Below are 21750 nucleotides of genomic sequence, written 5' to 3' on the forward strand. Positions count from 1 at the left end.
TTGGTTGCGTTGGATGTCTGATGACATGAAATGGTCTTGAAGATATTCTGAATGCAGCATTTGGAAGTGTTGCAAAAATTCTATCTGGTAAGATGTTCCCATAGAATTTCACAGCTCTTCAATTGGTTGTTGAAGAAGTTTAGAGACCTATTTTTCTTGCGGTAAATTCAAAGGAAGAACTTATATTTAGAAAAAACACAAAGCATCAAGCAGCTCTACATCCAAACCATGGTGTGGAAAATTTAGTAAAGACTCTTTTTCTTAATTATGATGGTGTTTGTGAGAGCTGAACGTGAAAGTGAATGACGACTATACCTGTGGGCAGTAAAGCATATACTGCCGTATTTCTTTTCTGCTGATAATCACAATTATACAAGGTACGGTTTGTATTATTTGTAGTCTATGCAAAAATGTCATGGTGATGTACTAAAGAAATTCATGGAAGGGAAACACGTCATGCACCACAAGGAAGGGCTGTGGAACGGCATCTGGTCTGACATGTATATCGAAAGGACATTTACGAGATACGGTAAAGGATCCCGTGGAATCATCGGACTGACAATGAAACCAGAACATATGAGACGTGGGCATAAAACATTCGCAGTTTTAGCCGTATTTTGCAAGATCTGTCCGACTTGACCAACGACAGTCAGAGGGATGAAGTCACTACTTACAAAGAATAGAAACCAGAGAGGATTCGAGCAGATAGAATTGACAGAAAGAAACTCAGGAGTAAGCTAGAAACGTGTATTGATCCACTTGACACGAAGGACCATTCCCAATCTCTTACCAACATAGTCACTGGCAGAATCGCGTAAGAAAAAGTGAATGTTCACAATGCGTGGAATATTGGAATGGATCAAATGGTTAATTATTCAGCTACTTGGCAGACAGGTTTCTCCATACCAAAGGAAGTTATAACGATGACTATTAACAGGAAATTCATGTGCGTTTGGAACTACAGATCTATGTGATGCCATTGATCTGCTCTCGTGCTCCTGGAATACAAGGGCCAAGACACATCAATTTTCAACCTGTCCTCAAACATGAACTTGCCCCACACCAATTGCCATGTTTGATGACTACCGGGAGATGAGAATAACAAAGGCGAAATCACTCATGATGAATCAGCTAAAAGTTGATGCATCTGCAAGAGTAATCCTCAGACCAGAAGATACAGTGATTGATGGAAGTGCTATACTGTGGGTAGTAGACTGTCCGAACAATGAAACTGTTCATGGCTATTCCAATAACGTATGAGAATACGTGTTTCAGAAGACAAGGTTCTTTAATGTGTATTAGATATTCGACAGATACTACAACTACAGCATTAAGAGTGGCACAAGATTGGCCCGAGCTAGCCTGTTTAATAGGAGGAGGCAAAAGTCGATTTTGAGAACATCACTTTCATCCCGGAAAATGTACTTACTGACACTTAAAACAAGATACAATTGACAGAGTTAATTATCCAGCAACTTCTAACTGATGTTCATATCAGAAATCTGGACTATAAATTGGTCATAACTGGAAAGGACCCCACTCAAAAGAGATACACACAGAACTGATTTGCGGACAACATACGAAGAAGCAGGTGTGATCATAGTGCAGCAAGTAGTGAGGATTGTCCAAAAGGGAGTGAAGAATATCACAGTTACGTGTGACGATACCGATGTTTTCATACTTCTCATGTACTTCTTTCTCACTCTTAAACTGTCGCGAGTTGTAGTATAGAAAGCAGTGGAACTATCAGGACCGTTATCGGCGTTGGTGCAGGCGTAGAAAAAGATAAGGCATTTCTTCCAGATCTTCCAGGTGCACATGCTTTCTCAGGGTGGGACACGGTTGCTCAGTGTTTTGGTATCGAAAAGAGACTGCACTGCGGCAACAAACTCAAGCCACTTGGAAAATTTCATGCAAATATCGCCGATGTAGTAAAAGAAACCACGTATTCCATGTTCGTTGCTACGAAAGCAAATGGAGAGAATATCTGATGTACTAGTCGATGCGTGGATGGCAAAGATATCAAGGCGAAAAGCTACGTCATTTCCTGATTTGAAAAGTCTCTCATCTACAACGGAAGTGTTCGAGTTAAATGTGCGTAGAACACACATTCAAATTGTCATATGGATGTCAGGGTGCGAATTTTAGCCTCCCAAGTCTGATCCCCCTTTGTAAGGCTGGAAACGTGAAGATGCGTCGAAATCTTTTGTTCTTGTGCTACTGCTTTCAAATACTGCATTGGCACCTCCAGAAGTATTTGATATGATTCATTGTTGTTGTTCATCTGATAAACCATTCTTAACAGCTTATTGTCGTTGCAATGCAGCTAAACTGTCATGCACTGTGTTTTATCTCTGTCATGACGAAGCACGGTGTTATAACGAAAAAATAAAATAATCGCCGCTGCAAGTACAAACGCAGACGAAGAGAAGACCGAATATTTTATTCATGATTTGTACTCTTTTTTGCTCGCAGTGACTGTGAAAATGAAAGTGTTTATACTTTTAAAGCATATTCTTCAACAATTTTAAGATGTTTAAAGCAACTTGTGATCGATAAAAAACCTTGAGTGTACACAACGGGAAGTTTCTAGTAGGATAATAAATTTGAAGTGTATGCACAAAATTTGATTTATCAGTAATAGCAGCACTTAATTTCCATAGTAACCCTTTCGAATATAATGACGACAAGACAACGTCGTGAAGTACTAGAGACAATTAGTATCAAATTAGCTGTTTACTTGTACCAAAGCCTGTAGTTTGCATCAAAACCTAACATACGCACCAGTGAAACCTTTTTTTTTTTTTACTTGCACAGAGAATTGAGAAACATTTTATAACGACATCATTATATAAGATATCAAAATAATAATTGACATGAACATTACCAATATCTCAATGTATATTGGGGTACCGTGCTTTCACCCAGGGTCCCAAAGGTCGAAAAATGGATTTTTTCAGAGAAATTTCCCGATTTTTCTAAATGTCCCTTTTCTCGTACGTTGTAAGGGTATGATCTTTATAGCATTTGAAAGATTGCATCATTTTAAAGAGAATGGTATATGAACTATAAAATTCTGATGAATTGTGTTGAAGTAATAGATACTTGAAAAAAAAAAGTCCTAAAAATTGCTTAACGTCATTGGATTCGAAAGGGTTAATGGGTATTATGCAAAATGCCCAAGAGTGTAGGAGCGACACCCTTCCTAATATTGTTTAGGAGGATGTAAAGGCCATGAAAATGCAAAAATATTTTATGCGGACGCATATGCACGGTACCATGGACTGACTGCCGGACTATAAGGGAATTTTATCGATACAAAGTAAGGGAAGAAAACTCACCCTTAACTAAGTAGATTTTATCGATACAAGCTAAGGGACGATAGTATATGAGCGGCTCGCGGTAAGACAATAATAACATGACTTCTGGAGAAATTGAGTCATTATGTGGAATGGTTAGGATTGGACCACAGAACAATAAACAGAAAAACAAATTACTTGAGTGCTCATTGAACCTAGGTGAGATAAGGGAACTGGATTGTTTCGCAGTGACCGAATCGTGGCTGAATGAATCAGTGAACGACAGTGAAATTAGCTTTTCTAATAATTTCACCATTTATCGTAAAGACCGCATAACTCGTGGAGGTGGAGTGATGATTTGTGTAAATAATAAGTGGAAGAGCAAGAGAAGACTGGATCTCGAACGGGATTGTGAACTTATTTGGGTGGAAGTATTTATTCCAAAGCGTCGTTCTGTGTTTATTGGATGCTTCTATAGGCCGCACAAGAACACCCCCCAGCACATCTTAGAAGCTTGCCATGACTCACTGTTACATGCGTTGTCACACGGTGACGTCATCCTATTGGGTGATTTCAACCTTTCCATCACGTGGCAGGACAGCAAGCATGGAGTCGCTAAAGATGGAAACGACAGTTATTTCATGGACAATTTTATTCATGGACTTGGTCTAGGTCAACATAATATGCATAATACCCGCAATAATAGCAATCTTGACTACATTCTTTCTAACTTAGAACCTCGTTGTGTTGTCCCATGCAGAAATCTTTTTCCCTCTGATCACGATTCCTTGGATGTTTCTTTCGATTTCCTCCCCTCCACTACTACAAACCAGCCCCTCAAAAGTAGGTCACAACTTCTATGGAAGAAAGCCCCCTGGGGTGACATCTGCCGGGCTATTGAACTGTTTCCTTGGTGTTTGTTAGAGGTAGGAACTGTTGACGACGCTGTGGACTTATTTACATCCGTTGTCCACTCAGCCATAAAAGACTTTGTGCCGGTGAAACCATCAAAATCGAACAGGTTTCCGGTCTGGTACGACAATGAACTTCGTGACCTTCTTAAAAACAAAAAGCTTGCCTGGACTCTATGGAAATCACATCCGAGTGACTACACATATAAAAACTTTGCTAGAATTAGAAGTCTTGCCAAGAAGGTACAGCGACGTAAATATTTTGAATACATGGACTCAATTGGTGATTTTACTGTTAGTAACCCTAAAGTCTTTTGGTCTGTAATTAAATCTAGAACAAAATCTCCGGGCATACCGGCAACAATTCAAGATGAAAATACTGAAGCGAGTGATGATCAAAGACCAGACCTCTTCAATAACTACTTCTGCAAAACATTTACTTCCCTTTCCTCTACAACCCATCTCCCCCCTCTCCACCCCATCTGTTCGGACACCTTATCCATTCTCTCTACCACCCCGGGCGAAGTTCTGGCTCTCTTGCTATCGTTATCTCCACATAGATCACTTGGACCTGATAAAATTAGTCCTCTCTTTCTCAACAAAACTGCTTCAGTTATTGCGGTTCCTCTATCTATCTTATTCAATAGATGCTTCAAGGAAGGGTATTATCCCACCAGTTGGAAACTGGCTCACGTGGCCCCAATATATAAATCAGGACTTAAAGATCATGTATTCTCCTATAGGCCAATATCTCTTCTTTCTGTAATATCAATTATCTGCGAAAAAATAATTAAAGACAGGCTACTTAAATTCACCTCACCTTACATCCATAGTTCTCAGCACGGCTTTCTACCGAAAAGCTCAAGTCTCTCAAACTTAAGTACTCTTCTTTCCTGTGCAGTCAAATGTATGAATAACAATACTCAATTAGATGTTATCTACTTTGATCTCTCGAAGGCCTTTGATTCTGTCAGTCACATTCATCTTCTTCATAAACTCTCCAATAGATTTAATGTACATGGCAAATTTCTCTCTCTAATCACAAGCTACTTGAAGGAACGTAAACAGAGAGTTGTTCTTTCAGGGGCGACTTCTAACCCCCAACCCGTGATCTCAGGGGTGCCTCAGGGGAGTGTACTTGGGCCTCTACTGTTTGTCCTGTATATGGATGATCTCTACACGCACTTATCAGCTCAACCTAGTGGCCTTCTGCTTTTTGCTGACGATTGTAAGTTATACAGAGAAATATCGTGTCTCCATGACACAATTGCTCTACAGGAAGACATAAATTACCTTACAGGCTGGTGTGAAATGTGGCACTTGAAACTCAACAGTAAGAAATGTGACAGTATTACTATTACTTTGAAAAAGTCTCCTGTTCCCTCCACATACCATATCAACGATTCCCCTATCACACATTCTGCTAGTCATAACGATCTTGGTGTCATCTTTGATTCAAAACTCACCTTCTCTGACCACATCTCCTCAATACTAAAGAATTCAATGCGCATGTTGGGACTTCTTTATCGATTCACCGAACTACGCACTGTTTCTTCATTAGCAACTTTTTATAAGACTTTAATAGCGCCCAAGATCGAATACTGCTCTCCCATATGGGCCATGGCAGCACCTACACATCTCTCCAGACTTGATTCTGTTCTCAATTTCTTCATTGCTATAGTCCGATTTCGTGTTCCTGCACTTCGAATATTATCTAAGAAGGAGCTCTTGCGACATCTTAATATTCAGACTCCTGAAGTACGCAGAATTATCTCTGACCTGAAATATCTACATAAAATAGTTAATGGAACCTTAAGATCGGAAATATTACTTCAGGAACTATCCTTACGTGTCCCTTCCCGCATCACTCGGAATACCCACCTATTCCATCTTGCCCGTCCTAGGTTGGCTGTTATACAGAGGTCTCTTTTTTATAGAATACCAATCTGTTATAATCAAGTAACAACTGATGTGGACATTTTTTCGAGCTACCCAGTGTTTGAAAGAGCAATTAAACGAGCTTTGAAGGAATAGTTTTACTTTTACACTCTTTTTTTTCTATGTTGTTGTTATTGTTGTCTTGTTTTTTTTCTTTTGTTAGCATGTCCCTGTGTAAAATGGCAAAGTTATGCTGTATCTGGGAAATTGTTCAATAAATAAATATGTAGGTAGTTTAATTTCGGAAATGTACCTGCAGGTGGCATGGAAAGCTTGTTTGGTATGTATCATTGCATTGAATTGCATGGAAGTGTTAAAACTTTATCTTCCAGTTTACTTAAAAGTTAGTAATAAAATTTAAATATTTGCCGACTTGACTTCCTTCAGAAGCCACTACTACAAACAGAATAGGTTTTGGTTAGTTGATCATTTTCTTTCTTTCTGTTTTTACGTTTACGTCCCTTTTCGGCGCTGATGCTACACGAAATATAAACAATCTTTTTAATAATAAGTATTTAATTTATGTGTAATGGAAGAATTTAAATCTCATAATTTTCATTTATGTTCTGTTTCTTAAAGAGTAGAGCAGTAGTGGAGATACGAATCCCACAGACTCCAGAACATTGATTGTCATTGTGAAGAAGAAAGAAAGAATCTAAAAAGAAAAATCCAGACTCGAGTAGACTATTAAACATGCAATATGCCTATCCCGCACTAAGCCAGGGCGTGGATGCCGTCTGCCGAATTTTTCTAAGTCCTAATTCATAATAGTGATGAGACTAGAAATATTTTTCTAAGTCCCATTCTGTACCTTTTAATTCAGTTTCTTCTGCTGCTCGTCTGCCTTCTTACAAGGTATATTCGCGAAGTGTTCCCTTGGAATTCGTGTAAAATTGATTCAAATTCTCAGTTGTCCGTGGCCCAAAGTGTATTGTACTAATTTTAGCAGCCCATACCTGTAAAATTTATGTATATTTATGTACCTTCATTTATCCGGAATTGAATGATACACTACTATAACGCTCGGACACGAAATTGCTTTTAGTTTCTTTAGATATGGGCATATGCAACACAAATTGGACGAAGTACTGCTTCTCTGACACACGTTACCCACCCCGACCACCATCTTGGATCCACCATATTGGATTCAACTTTCGGTTTCTCAAGTGGGAATAGGTGCAAGTGATACATCAAATTCATGTACGATTTTCTAGGAAATTCACTGGTGTAATAAGTTTTACCGTAGCTCATACTGTTTGCAAGGTAATGCATGTTAAATGTCAGGCACCTCACGAATATTGAACCAAATAGAAAGTTGTGCAGGGTCCCGGTATGCATATGTAATCTTTTACGTGATTTATCGTTGACGACATACATACAGACATACACACAGATACACAGACGTCATTACGGAAATGGTAGGCCTTCACAAAAATCTAGTCGTACCTGGATTTACATTAGGCATTTTCACCGTAATACAATATTTCCTTGTTGTGGTATAACATGGAAGTAATAACAATCACTTACAGAAATGTAATACGATTATGACACCAATGTTGTAAAGAGTTTGTTTATACTTACAATATTTTTCCAGTTAGAAATTGTTTTGATTTGTCAACATCGAAAACGTAAGCGTAACTGATATTACTCTGCAATGTTTATTCTCGAAATGCCTGGAGGGATTTAACGTGCAATACCTTCTAAACGATACAAGCTACAATAAAATTCATTACACCAGTGAATTTCCTAGAAAATTGTACATTTATTTATCACTTGCACCTATTCCCATTTGAAAAACCGAAAATTGAAACCAATATGGCGGATCCAAGATGGCAGCTGGAGTACTGTGTCAGAGAAGCAGTACTTGATCCAATATGTTTTGCATATTCCCACATTCACGTCCAGTTAGATCTATAGAAACTAAAATCAATTTTGTGTCCGAGCGTGTACGATTCAATTCCGGATATATGAAAGCCATAAATATGCAAATTACCGGTATGGGCCGCTGAAATTAGTACAATACACGTTGCTTTGCGAAGAACTTTTCATTTGAATTAAGTTTACACTAATCCCGAGGGGACACTTTGCGAATGTACCTTGTTAGACCTGGGTGCTAAAGTGCTCGAAGAACGAAGACCGACTCATTTCAGGGCCAAATTCATCTTTTTATATAGAGTGTTACATTCCACGCGCCAGCCTTGAGGAAGATGAAAGAGGGAGGAGGAGGAGAATTGAGAGGCTGTTCTTGCGCCAGTGGCTACTAGCGCTGATTGCTTAGTATGTTGCAATAGTGACTTCAATCAACGCTTTGCAGGTTTAAGATCACTTTAGGAAAATTGTTTTAATACTGAAGTTTTATTTTTCCTTAATTTTCTTGTTTGCCACTGAGATTGTAGCGCAAGGTACGTTCTTTTATGTTCCCTTAATATATTTTCACTCCTAGCTCTGTGAATCATGAAAACCGTCAGAAACCTGGATGCACGATTTAACCGAACTATTCATTTTAAAGCAATATCCAAGTTGATTTCTCTTTTTATACTTTTTTGTTTCACTTTTCTCCGTCTCCTCGCTCCGCCGAGGCGCAGAACCTCTACCATAGCCGGCTACGCCTCTACATTAGAAGTCAGAAACCTGGCCTTCTAGGCTACAAGCCATGTAGCGTAACATTATCAGTAGTAGTTATTCTGTGCGTTGTTGAAGCAAATTATCTCTCTCTATTCCTTCCCATCAATTTCCACCAAAGTCATAAGAGTAATAATCTAATCTTCAACAAAACACATACCGCCTTATGTAGAGTCGTTTTAACGTATGACTAGGATCATACTAAAGGCTTGACTTCTGCAGGAAACATATGTTAGTAGAACTCTGTAGTATTGCACTAATCAGGCGTCAGAACGACTCTTCATAAGGCCCATACTATCTATGTATTAACATGCTACAATAGCAACAAAAGCTTTTTTATACGTTTGTTTTTTATTTTTATTTTAGTTTTGCTAGCCGACTACGACTAGCACCCGTCCAAAGGGTACCGCCCTTTATATCAGGAAGTGGGTTACAAGGAATAACTAGGAGTGGAGAACGATGGGCGGGTTTCTAGAGTTTTATTCAACTTTATTAAATCTTATATTTTACATGGTGGGGCTGTACGTGGTGGAATGATGCATGGTGGGGCTGTATCAGTGATGAAATCATTGATGAGGATGAGAACGGGGCTATCGGGAGGGGAGTAGCGGTAGAGTGTAAAAAGTAGTGAGATGGGAAAGTGACGGAGTGGAGTTTGGGGGTCTGATGAGAGAGCACTGATGCATTGTATCGAAAAGCAGAGGATGGTGAAAGTGATATCGTTGTGAGATGTAGCGAAGACGTAATGTTTCTAGGTGGTAAAGGATGTGAGGAAAAGATGTTTGATTGTAAAGATCTCGGGTAGGACTGGGAAGGCGAAGAGCATGTCTTTCCAGGATTTGCAATCGAGCATAGAATAATGGGGCGGTCGATATCCAGGCAAGAAAGCCATATGTGATAACGGGGCGTAAGAACATTTTATATGTAGTAAGGAGTGTGTGGGCAGTGACTCCCCAGGTGGTACAGAGATATTGAAAAAAATAATTGAAAAATCTCCCCTTTATGGTACCCTTTGCAGAATTTTATCTAGACGTGTTTCACTTGTGTGAGTAAAGGGACGTGTACAGATGTTGTGAGGAATGACAAGGATATTCATGCTCATGTGTGAATGATGCGTTGTATAGAGAGCGCAAGTTCAGCTAGTCTATCTATTAAACTGTTACAGTAGCAACAAAAGCGTTTTTTTGTTCCCAATGCTGGCGATCAGCCACCAAACCGTTAGAAGGTTGCGCCTTCTCTGCGGTAATAGATTTAAACGTATTGTTGGAGGTCTATAATTTTCGATGAGCTAGGGAATGTTCGTAGAGCTGGAGTAACATTTTCTATTTTAATTTCATTAAAAGAGATTTAGGCTGTATATTATTGGTTTACTTTTTTATTTGTATCCTTTATCTGAAACAGGAGAGAAGAGAATGAAATGAGAAACGAAGTGCACTGTAACAACACAATACACAGGTAATAGTTAGTGTGACAATTAAGAGTTATCTTCTGCCCAGGGGCGACTCTGGGCGTAATTGAAGACAAAATAGGTGCCCTGTTAAGACATGAGGTTTTTACTGTGCAGTACATGACGGTGCTATGTATGGAGGAACTATGAATGTTGAAAATGCTGCAACTGCGTCCAAATCCGAACTGCTTGCATGGTAGCGAGGAGTAATGGATGTCGGGACTCAAATCTGCTAGTAATATACTTCGATCGTAAAGCTTCAACATGAAATAGGTGTGGAAAAGTTAGTACTTCATAAAGCTCTTGAGTAGAACTCGGGAGCTTTATTCTATAGGCTAGTCGTATGACATGGTGTTCAAGTATTTTCAGTTTTTCATACCATGGTTGGAGGGTGGAGGCTGTGAAGCCATATGTCAGGACTGGTCATAGGAATACTTTGTAGGTGTTAAGAACAGTATTAGCTCGTGGTCCCCATGTAATACCTGTGAGACATTTGAGAAGATTAAGCCTATTATATGCTTTCTATATTACATTCTGAAGGTGAAGGCACCAAGTGAGGTGTTGATCGAAAATAATTCCCAGATATGTGACATGTTTAGTTGGATGAACCCGCGTGTTATGTACTTGGATGTTAAGTAGCGAAGGATTTCTATGTAAACGAGATCTGCTTTTGACGGGAGAAAGACTATGGCTTGGGTATTATCTGGGTTGAGTTTCAAACGCCATTTCGTACCACAGGTGAGAAAGCTCCAGGTGGCCAGTTCCAACAAAAGCGTTTTTTTAAAGGTTAGGCTTCGGCTAGCAACCTGTCAGAGGGCTACACCCTCTTTTATGGAAGGGAAGTTATAGGTCTAGTAGGAGTGGGAAAAGAATGGATGGGCTATGGGCTGTTTCATTGATAACTTTATTTCATCATTTTTTTACTTTGAGGTCTTCATGATCTTTGCGATCATAAACATACAGCAGAAGTAGAAAGAACTATACATTGTACAGAAAACAAAAGCGCCTGACCTCCAACTTATAATTTGGATTTCATTTACGGTTAATTGTGATTTCACGTTTAACAAAGACAAATATTTTAAAGTGTGTGTACTTTGAAAACAAAATTATTTAAATAGACCTTTTTCATAAAGTTTGTTTGTTTAAATTATTGTTCAAAGTCTTGGTATTTTAATAAGCATTTTCCAAAAGCAATGCAAGTGAATTGTGCTGTCATCTTTGGAGTTCTTTTAAACTTTACGTTTGTAGACGTTTATATGTTTGTGGGCAATCCTTTCGACAATGAGATCTCGGAAACTACAGGCTCTAGAAAGATGACGTTTTCACTGATGAATTGCAAATTTTATGTATCCTCGTCGCCATAAGTGCCTTTACATCGCAGTGATGGGTATGTGACCGCGCAGTACTCCAAGGAAGGGATGGTTGTATAAGAATTTGTGATTAATTTTGAAGAGTTTTTATTTTGACTAGGGAATTAACATAGGTGAAGGGAGTAAAGACACAGATTTTAAGCATCAGTTCACTGTTATTGAAGCATCAGTGCACGAAAAGATTCGTATTCTCAGTTTTTCTATTTATTGTTTTATATGTTAAGTTAAACACCACAATATGTATCACTGATATCGCAGATCGTATTATTTTTTAAAATCGTGTTTGTAACCTATTGTCAAAACATTCATCTCCAGACATGATGTAGAGAGAAGAGAAAGAGATACGACATCTGTAATATATGTATATGTGATTCACTAAGTAACTGTAGAAATTAATTAAAGGACACATAAGAGAGCGAAAAGGAGCTCTAGAAGTCTGAACTTTTTAGAAACGTCCTAGATAGGTGAAAATATAGTTAAAAATTGCAAAAGGTATCATGTAAATTACCTCTCTTTTCTTATATTCTAGTATACTTTTTCTTTCACATCCAAACATCTCTATTCAGAATTACGAGATAAAGGCGAAGAGAGGAACATTTCCATTTCAAGAATTATATCAGGAAAAAAAATCTTTTGACTTAGACTAGATTCGAACTCGCAACCCTTGAATCCATGGCTCAGCGCTCTACCGATTGAGCTAACAACTACTGTTGAAAAAACCAGATTTCTACAACTACCGGTTACTGAATGGTGTGTATTAACCAAGTTTGCCGAGATAATTGCTTCATATAGCTATAATAATAATAATAATAATAATAATAATAATAATAATAATAATAATAATAATAATAATAATAATAATAATAATAATAATAAAGCAGAAGAAGAACAGAATGTAAAAAGTCACATATGTTAAAAATTTGACGTGCAGAGTAAGTTTTAATATGAGATTTTATTAATTATATATAATAAATGTAAGCGTGGTTTATTCGTGTGTGCTACTCAAACTGCGCAACTCACTACCTAGTCCCATAAGGGTTGTACGAGTATGGTATAGTAGCCTTGCGTCCTCCAACCGTGAAGAATGTTTTTGTTTGAACCTATGCGTGTCCTAAGAGGAAGGAGGAGATTGAAAGAAAGAAAAGTGGTTTAGAAATTATGCAAACGTAGAATATGTCACGAGGTGAGGTGATATAGAATTCAGCGTGTCTTTCAGCTACTACTCTATACAAGACGTACATCTACGACTTAACGTGGAACGCGAACCACACGACTCCTGACGGGAATCGAAACCAATATCACCTCTAGTTCTATCATGGGAAACACAGGAACATGTAAAAATAATCGAAAATTTCTTCTATCTTTCTGATAAAGAAAACAAAGTTGATACCAGATATAAATAAGGAAAAACATATGAATTTAAATGTAAAATTTGAGTCCAAAATACCCACTTATAAACAACTGCTGAATTTTAGAAAATAAAGACATGTAAATTGAAGTTATGTGATTAACTTGGAGCTTCAAAAACCAACACCCAGAAACCGCCGTGTAAAGTCTAACTGATGCAAATTTTTTTATTGCATAACTTGCTTTCGGCTAGGCGGGGAGTCCGCTCCCAGACGCTTGCATTTGCTCTTTCTCCGACCTCTCACTTCTCATATCCCTAAGACCTCTGATCTTAAGTAGTTTCGAGATATGGCTATCTTATTGTAACAATTTCAACTCCCAACTTTGTCTTCCTGCTGTTTTTCTTCTAACCGTAATATATATATATATATAAAACGCTGAAATACATCTTTAATCAAGATGTTTCTACTCTTAACTGATTTTGGAATATGGCCACTCTATTCTACCAATTACAATTTAAACCTTTTTTTTTTAAGGAAAAATGAAAAAAACGCAGAAACATGTCTTTAATTGTTTTACTTGCAAAACCTAAACACCAATTTTCATTCCCGGCGGGAGCTCATGTATTTCGAATTCCACGTTAATCAGTAGGTTAACGTTTCATATAGCTTCGCTACTGAATGGGACGTTAAACTCAAAATCAACTCAACCAATTTTCATGTCAATAATCTTAACGATTTTCGAGTTATGACCATCCAATTATAACAATTGTAACTTTACCCTATTTTCTTCCTTTCTAGGGCAAATATCATAAAAACGCTAACATACATATCTAATTATTTTAAATGAGAAGTCCATATACCAAATTTCATGTCGTTAACACTCAAAGATTCCAAGGTATGGGCATTTTAAGATAATTGCCACTCCTCTTTCTCCCTTTTCCCTTCAAATTTCCAAATATTCTTCTTTTAGTGGGACCTTACATTACAAATCATATGTCCTATCTAAACTTCAAGTTTCTAGCTTAAGCGGTTTGGCCTAGCGTTGATCAATCAGCCAGCCAGAACTTGTTATTTTATATAGAAAGATACATAATAAGCAAATTAATGACAAAAATATTACTACAAAAGCAATATAGCAAAGAACTCATATACTGTGTTAAAATATGTAGATATTCATTCATTTGGTAAAATTCATAAAACTAAGGGCACAAGCTTAGCGTACGCGCGTTTGGCGTGGGAGACCCAGGTTCAATTCCCGGTGGGAGCTCATGTGATTCGGATTCCACGTTAACCAGTAGGTCTACATATCATATAGCCTCGCTGCTGAACGGGATGTTAAACTCAAAATCAGCTCAGCTCTGCTAAGGGCATAAGCAGCGTGAACCTACGGCTTTTTGGGTCCAACCACAGATGACAAAATTACACCCCTATTGCTTTACAATTGCTGTAAATCTCCCTGCTTTGGAAATGAACGGAACTTGACATTCGCTTCACCAACATTTCTATTTCGTGTGTTCATTTTAAAGCCGTACACAGCGCATGAGGGCATTGCTAAAGTTTTCAAAGTCAATGTAAGAAATACAGATGAGTTCTATTTACACAATGTGTACAGTAGAAAATATTCAATAATATTCCACATAGAAAATATCATACACAACAGTGTGTAAGAAATTCATCAAATGTTTAAAAATCAAAGAAAACGTACTTCAACACAAATGCAATTAAAACCTGACTCTGAGAGCGCAATAATGTTATCTTGTTCGAAGGGTCAGTGATTTTGTGTCGAACAGGCTGAGCGTGGGCTTACCCTGTCTTATGTTTGGCAAGTGGTTTATTGCTTGTGCCTTTAGGTATTTGCCCTAAAGCTATACAGCGAGTTGTGTGCGTTCTTCCTTCCCTACCCCTGGCTGGCGAAAATATCATTTGCTTTTCATGCATTGTGATAAGGGGCAAGACACCTTGCGACCTTGGAAGGCAGTAACATATAAAATGATCGAAAACGACAACCGATGTTCATGTAGAGTTCATAGTTTCGAGGTCGCTGAGTTGGTTAGGCGTAAAGCTATCAGCTATTTTCTGTTAGTGATTTCTTCATATACGCCTACCAAGTTAACGAATCAGTGATAGAACGTTCACCTCTGGTGCTTGGGGTCACGGGTTCGATCCCAGTACCCGCCAAGTGAACTTTGTGGTGGATAAACACCGTGTGCATGGGTTTTCTCGGAGTTCTCCCGTTTCCTCCCACTTTCTTCATTCCACCATTTCATTCATTATTCATCATCACCGTCTCCTTTAGCCTAACCGGCATAACCGCGGGACGTAAAACTCAAAGATTTCATTTCATTTCATTTTCAAGTTAACGAACCTTGACTTACCTGCGTACAGTGGTTGGTCAGTGTGTCCTCGATGGCTATTTTTACTTTTTCCATGATCATCCCATACCATACAGTATTTTTTATGTTTTGAAAAAGCTTGATTCTCTCAATTCGTTAAACAACAATGTTTCTTTTTTTTCTAATCATGTTTCTTAGTATTATCCTCTTCATTCTAACTAATTTAAATATTTTCAATAATTCAGAATTTAGACTAAAAAATGTTACAATGATCAAGAATTGTATAAGAAGGGGACTCTTCATTTCTAATCATTGTCATAACCGGAAGGGGAAACTTAAAAAAAATGAAATAACTTAGCAGACGTAGAAAATCGACGGAAATAATAAACATCAACTATTAGTTGACTCTTAGAAGTATAGTATATAGTTCTCAACCCAAGTAGAAGATGCACTCTTTGCTTCATGAAAATAATAAACATTTTCCAAAAATAATTACAGAAAAGTAATTTCATGACATTTACTGAGCGAACGTAGGTTACTGGTTAGCGTTGACCTTTGTAATTGGGAGTCTCCAGGTTCAAATTTCGATACGAGGCATCCTGACTAGTGATTTTGCAGTACCACTGGGCGAATACCGGGATACTTTTAATACATAAGCTTTGGCAAATTTTCTTGAAAACTTTGTTCTTATGTTGTTAATGTTTCAGCGTGAAATGGCATTTTGCTGCATGGAAAATATTTTTAGTAAACAAAATATAGTAGATGAATGGTTAGTATAAGGGACTCCTACTTGTTTTCTTTAGGTTCAAATCCCGACTGTTCTTATTGATTTTTTCTTTTAGTTACGCTCATATGTTGCGCTCCAGAAGTTCAATTTTGAATTAAATGTAGTCGCAGCTAGTTTAAACTGAAATTATTTTCAAAACTTTTTGCTATTATATGTTTTTGTTTTACTTGTGATGTTTCAACTTTGATATTAGATCTTAGACCTTAATGTAACTCATTTTCCTACGTCATATTATGATGAATATTTTCACAACAACGATAGTCGGGCGGTAATACAGAATTCCATTGTTACTGCAGGGCCGGATCTTGAATCCTGCGAACTACGCGTTCGCAGGAGGCGCCAAGTGAACAGGGCGCCAAATTAGAAAAATGAATTTTGTTTTAAATGTAAATATTCATTTTAAAAATGTTATGATGAAAAATTTTCCTCATATAGCTTCGAATAAATATTGTACAGACTGAGATACAGATAAAATACATCAAAAGGACAATAAAGTCGAATCTTCGCTTGGTTGGCTGTAAAACACCCCTTTACAAATGAAATGGACTCTCACATCAATTTCTTGTTGTACTGTACTGTGGAGTTACAACCACAGTTATTTGCTCAATTATCAGTTCTTTACTGTAAGAATGTGGGGATAGCACTTCGCATGGCAAGAGAGAAAGTACGTGGGGATCTGAGCAGTACAGCGCTGAAGTAATTAATTGGGGATGAATGAAATGCAATGCATGTTTTCTAATAGAAGAAATCACAGAGACACAAAGGTTAGGAAAGGAAAGGGTTTTACTGTACCTCAGACATTTTGATATGATGAGCCTCTTCAAATATCGGGTGAAGCCTTATCCTCCAATTCGTTGAGTGTTTCCGTCTGGTATCGATCCCGGACCTCACGTTCGAGAGTGAAGAACCTCTTGACCTCAGGGCAACAGCTCCCAGATGTCCTGGCCTCTTCAGAATGACACCTCTGTCATGCAATGGTTGGTGAGGGCCCAGGCGTGCCGACCGTCTTTCAATTGCTGCTACGACGACTCTTCTGAATAGGGGTCCAAAGTGTGTTTCTGGCGGCTTTTGTCACACTTCTCACCTCGAGGGTCCCGTGTCCCCTGGTTTTGTTCTACTTCTTTGTTTTCTCTTCTTCCTGGTGCTCCGCACGTGGATGACTAGCTCATCACAATTATCTTGGTCAATAGGGAAGTTTGTTAATTGCTGAAACGGCGTGGCTGAGCTTGTTTTGATGAAGTTACGGAAACTAGGAAGAGAATGGTAAGCATGAATTTGTATTGGGATGAGGTGACAACATAGGGAAGTCTCTTCTTTATTATTTAATAATTACAATTTCTTGTTTGAAGAACAATAACAACATACAGGGAGAATTCAAAATAGGCGCTAAGCCTGATATCCTCTAGAAATTGATGCCAATGCCACACTCACAAGAGATGCTAGTTTGAGGAAAATTTCCATGGCACAGGATAGATCTTTTAAAGAAGGAAAAGGGATATTTTACGAATATGAGGTAAAATCAATGTAAATTTAGCTTTCCAAAAGATGTTGTATTAAGCACTATGACCGTAGAGCTAAAGACTGGTATTCTTTCCACAATCCCACCATATGCACAAAATACAAATATAACAGACTCTTCATTCCTTTCTCAACAGTTAAGGGTTGAGAAAGATCACCGTAAATGAAATGCACATTATCAAAGTTGAAGCAAGCATGGGCACCCAAAAGGGGACGAAAGAGCCCGGCCCCACCTGGCTTACGACAAGTATAATGCATATGTATAATTTCTTAAGATTTTCTTAATACAAATAAAAATACCAAACGTAATATAGTAACGAGGGAGATGACCACCCTAAAAACACTCTTCGGGACCCCATGCAAGCAAGTAGGCTTTCTTGTCCATTCGTCCAGGGAGTGGAGCGAATACTAAGAAAAGACGGGCGGTACAAATGGGTTCTTTAAAAATCATTTCTGAGGGAAATTTTAACTTAAGTTCCTAATGACTCACAATCGCTGTCCAGTGCTTAATGCTCACTTTGTTAATATCTATTAGTCATTTGTCATTCGTCAACATTTTCATTTCTATCCTAAGTCATTTCGTTTTTGTTTATATCTTTAATTTATAATGATGTGTGCTTTCACTTTTTAATAGTACTTTGTTTTTCATGTAATAATAATGACCAACGATATAAAACCAAGTGAGCATTTTATCGGAAAAGAAAGCTACAAAACGTGAAAGAAGATAAGAGGCAACCGAAGGCTCTAAAAAAGTTTCTTTCGAGTGCTGGACAAAATTAGACAAATATTGAGGTGGGGAGTTGTCAATATCAGTCACTGTTAACGAAACATTTGCAGGTCGACATTCTTTTGAAGCTGACAAATTTATTTTAACCTGATTGCAGTAATTTAATTGTTGAATTAAAATGGAACGATACGGTCATTTCGGTTACGGGTCTGAATTAAATTTCATGTATTTCAAAATTTGTTTGAATACAATTAGTTTTCACGTGGCATATAAGTATAGAACTTGAAAGGATATAATCGAAAGCGACGAAAGGTCATTTGGATGACAAGTATTTTTTTTCAGTACTCTCACTTTCAATCACAGCAGCGTATACAGATGCTCGTTTTATTATGACAGATAACAATAATTATTAATCCATTCTCTGCTAATAAATTTAGATGGAGCGATATTTTAAATTAGTAATAATTCTAATGCAAAGTATAGTTTTGATTATTAGTTACTTGTGTTCAGGGATGTACCGACATAGGTGCTACGGATGCGCAAGGGGCCAGGTCGAGACAGAATTTTCCAGACAAAATTCGAGTCGAGACACGGCTCTTCCAATAGAGAAATATACATTTTTCGAGTCGAGCCATCACTTTTACAGCACATTTTCGAGACGAGACAGTCACAAATCTTGTATCGTGCGCATCCCTAATAGGTGCAGTTTTCTATTCAGAAAACATCTTCCGGGGGGCACACTTAGTAGGGCCACTGCTGGTACTCTTTTATTTATTATTATATCATAGACGTATTATTTTGATCTCCTCCCGGGGGGAGTGGCCCCCTAAAATATGTGTGGACGAAACACTGAACAGGCAGTCTGAGAGTCTGGATCCCCCAATTAGCATAATTTCAGGGGGCAAATACACAAAATTATTTGCATTTTGTAGGCTATTCCGAAAAAATCTTCGGACCTCAATGGGTGCATCATTACTTGTGTTTACATTGTGTTACTGCCTGATTTCGAACGTCTATGTTGGAAAGAAACATGAAAGAATTGAATTGTTCTATAGGTATAAGGGGCCCTGAAAAGAATTTTTGCGGAGAAACCTGATTTTAAAGTTCTGCCACTGATCGGGGACAAATTACATATAAATTAAGACACACTTTTGTCATTTGTTGTGTATTGAACTAGTTTAACTAAAATTAATAAAGAATTATTTGAAATCAAGTATATCTCAAGAACGATTAAATGGACTAGCATTGATGGCCATTGAAGATGACATTCTGAATGAAATTGATATGGATGCAATAATAAGAGATTTTGCCAAATTGAAAGCCAGAAAAGTGTCTTTATAACATGAACTTTACAGTAACAAAGAAAACGAGAAATTAAGCTAATTACCATATTTGTATCACTAGAAAACACTATTTAAATATGCTTTTAATGAAGTGTAAGAGCATATCTCTTTGTCAAAATCAAACCTGTGATAATGTTAGACTTGAAGCTCATTAGTTTTATTCTATTTCGACTTTTATGTTTCAACTGTATTTGTCAAAATACATCTTAGGTATACATTTTAGTTGTTTCCTGTGCTTATTTAATAATAATAATAATAAAAAAAGATATAAATTATTAAAACTGGAACTTTGGTGATGATTCATCCACAGTTAATTAGGTTTAATTTTGCCATTTTCCTTTAATACTCACTGGAAGACTGAATTATTATATATTGAAGAAATTTGTAATGTAACAATTATCTGAAGAATTTTTGTCCATTACAGCATTCAATTCTTTTATTACCATATAGGCGGGGCGCCTAAATATTATTTGCTTACAGTTACGAAATGTCTACAACCGACCCTGTTACTGTTATATATATATATATATATATATATATATATATATATATATATATATATATATATATATATATATATATATAGAGAGAGAGAGAGAGAGAGAGAGAGAGAGACAAAGTTTTGACTCAGAAAAAGTACTGTTGAACGTACGATGCTACATGGGCTCATGGAGGGTGCACAATTTACCCCTAAAAATGCTTTCGATCACTGAAATAAATTCCTGCCTACGCCCCTGTAAAGCAGTAAGAATGTTAGGGACTGATCAGGGGGTAATGCCTCCCTGGAGCAACGACAGTTCGCCAGAAATCATACCTCTGATAGGTCCGGATGTGACACCAGTATTTGTGTGTTACCACTCTTCCCTCTCAGTGTACTGAAACTTAAGTCAAAGGAACTGTTCTGAAATCTTCACCGATTCTCTCCTCTGAAACCGCATGCGAATGGGGCCGACCTTGGTCATATACCACATCTGGAATATTACTATTTATGTCAGAGATACCGAAAAATATATATTCGACACAAATATAGGATGTTTCGATTTTATTTTATTTATTTTTTGCCTGTCACCCTCCCACTCTGACCTCCATGCCAACCAAGGCTTAACTTCTACCTAAGCAACATCGACAGCGTCACTATTCATCTGCGACCACGAAAACTATGATTTCGATACTAATATTGTTCATATTTGACTACTTTTACATGTCCCTTCCCCCTTATTACGAATGACTTCAGTGTCTCGCCTCACTGGAGCAATTTCAACAAACTTAAGTATAGCTATAAACCACCACCTGTAAAATAAATATGCGGGTGATCTTTTTCGGAGAGGAATTCATTAGCTGCTTTTCCAATGTGGTGGCTTTATTCGCTTCCCATGCTAAAGATTGCCAAAGAGCTCAACTTTATTTGCACCACTGTGCTATGAATATAGATTTTAATGGCATTTACTTTACTGAATGCTCGCTTAGGTGTTGCTCCCGTCACAGGAAAAGTGAGATACTGTTATAAATGAGTAGGGATATAAACAAATACGGAAAACTATTAGCAATGACACCACTCGAAATGAGTTTTTGCAATATAATGGGGCAGTATTTTATTCGAACGTGAAGGAAATCATTGCGTAAATTGTCCCTTCCCCTCCTTAGAAGTCTAAGCTACAATACGTATCTAATAATTTTGAATTAGAAATATATGCATCGAGTTTCATATCCTTAACTCTGCCAACGAAAGAGTAAAGCTTTGGGCTTTAATAGTATCGGGAGTGTAATTATGCATTTCAGCGACCCCGAAAGCTATTGAATATACACTCATATATTTCAATTAGGAATTTTTAATTTTCACCCCTCTCATTAAACCTCCATGCAGATAATGCTAAAATTTGATGTGAACGATATAGAGGGTATCATACATAATTCATGCACTCAAAAGCTATGGATTTAACATTAATATCGTTCATTTTTGATTATTTTTACATGTTCCTGTGTCTCTCATGATAGAACTAGAGGTGATACGGGTTTCGATTCCCGTCAGGAGTCGTGTGGTTCGGGTTCCACGTTAAGTCGTAGATGTACGTCTTGTATAGAGTAGTAGCTGAAAGACACGCTGAA

The sequence above is a fragment of the Thermobia domestica genome, chromosome 5 (assembly GCF_964235325.1).
Source record: "Thermobia domestica chromosome 5, izTheDome1.hap1.1, whole genome shotgun sequence".
In the NCBI taxonomy this organism is placed as follows: Eukaryota; Metazoa; Arthropoda; class Insecta; order Zygentoma; family Lepismatidae; genus Thermobia; species Thermobia domestica.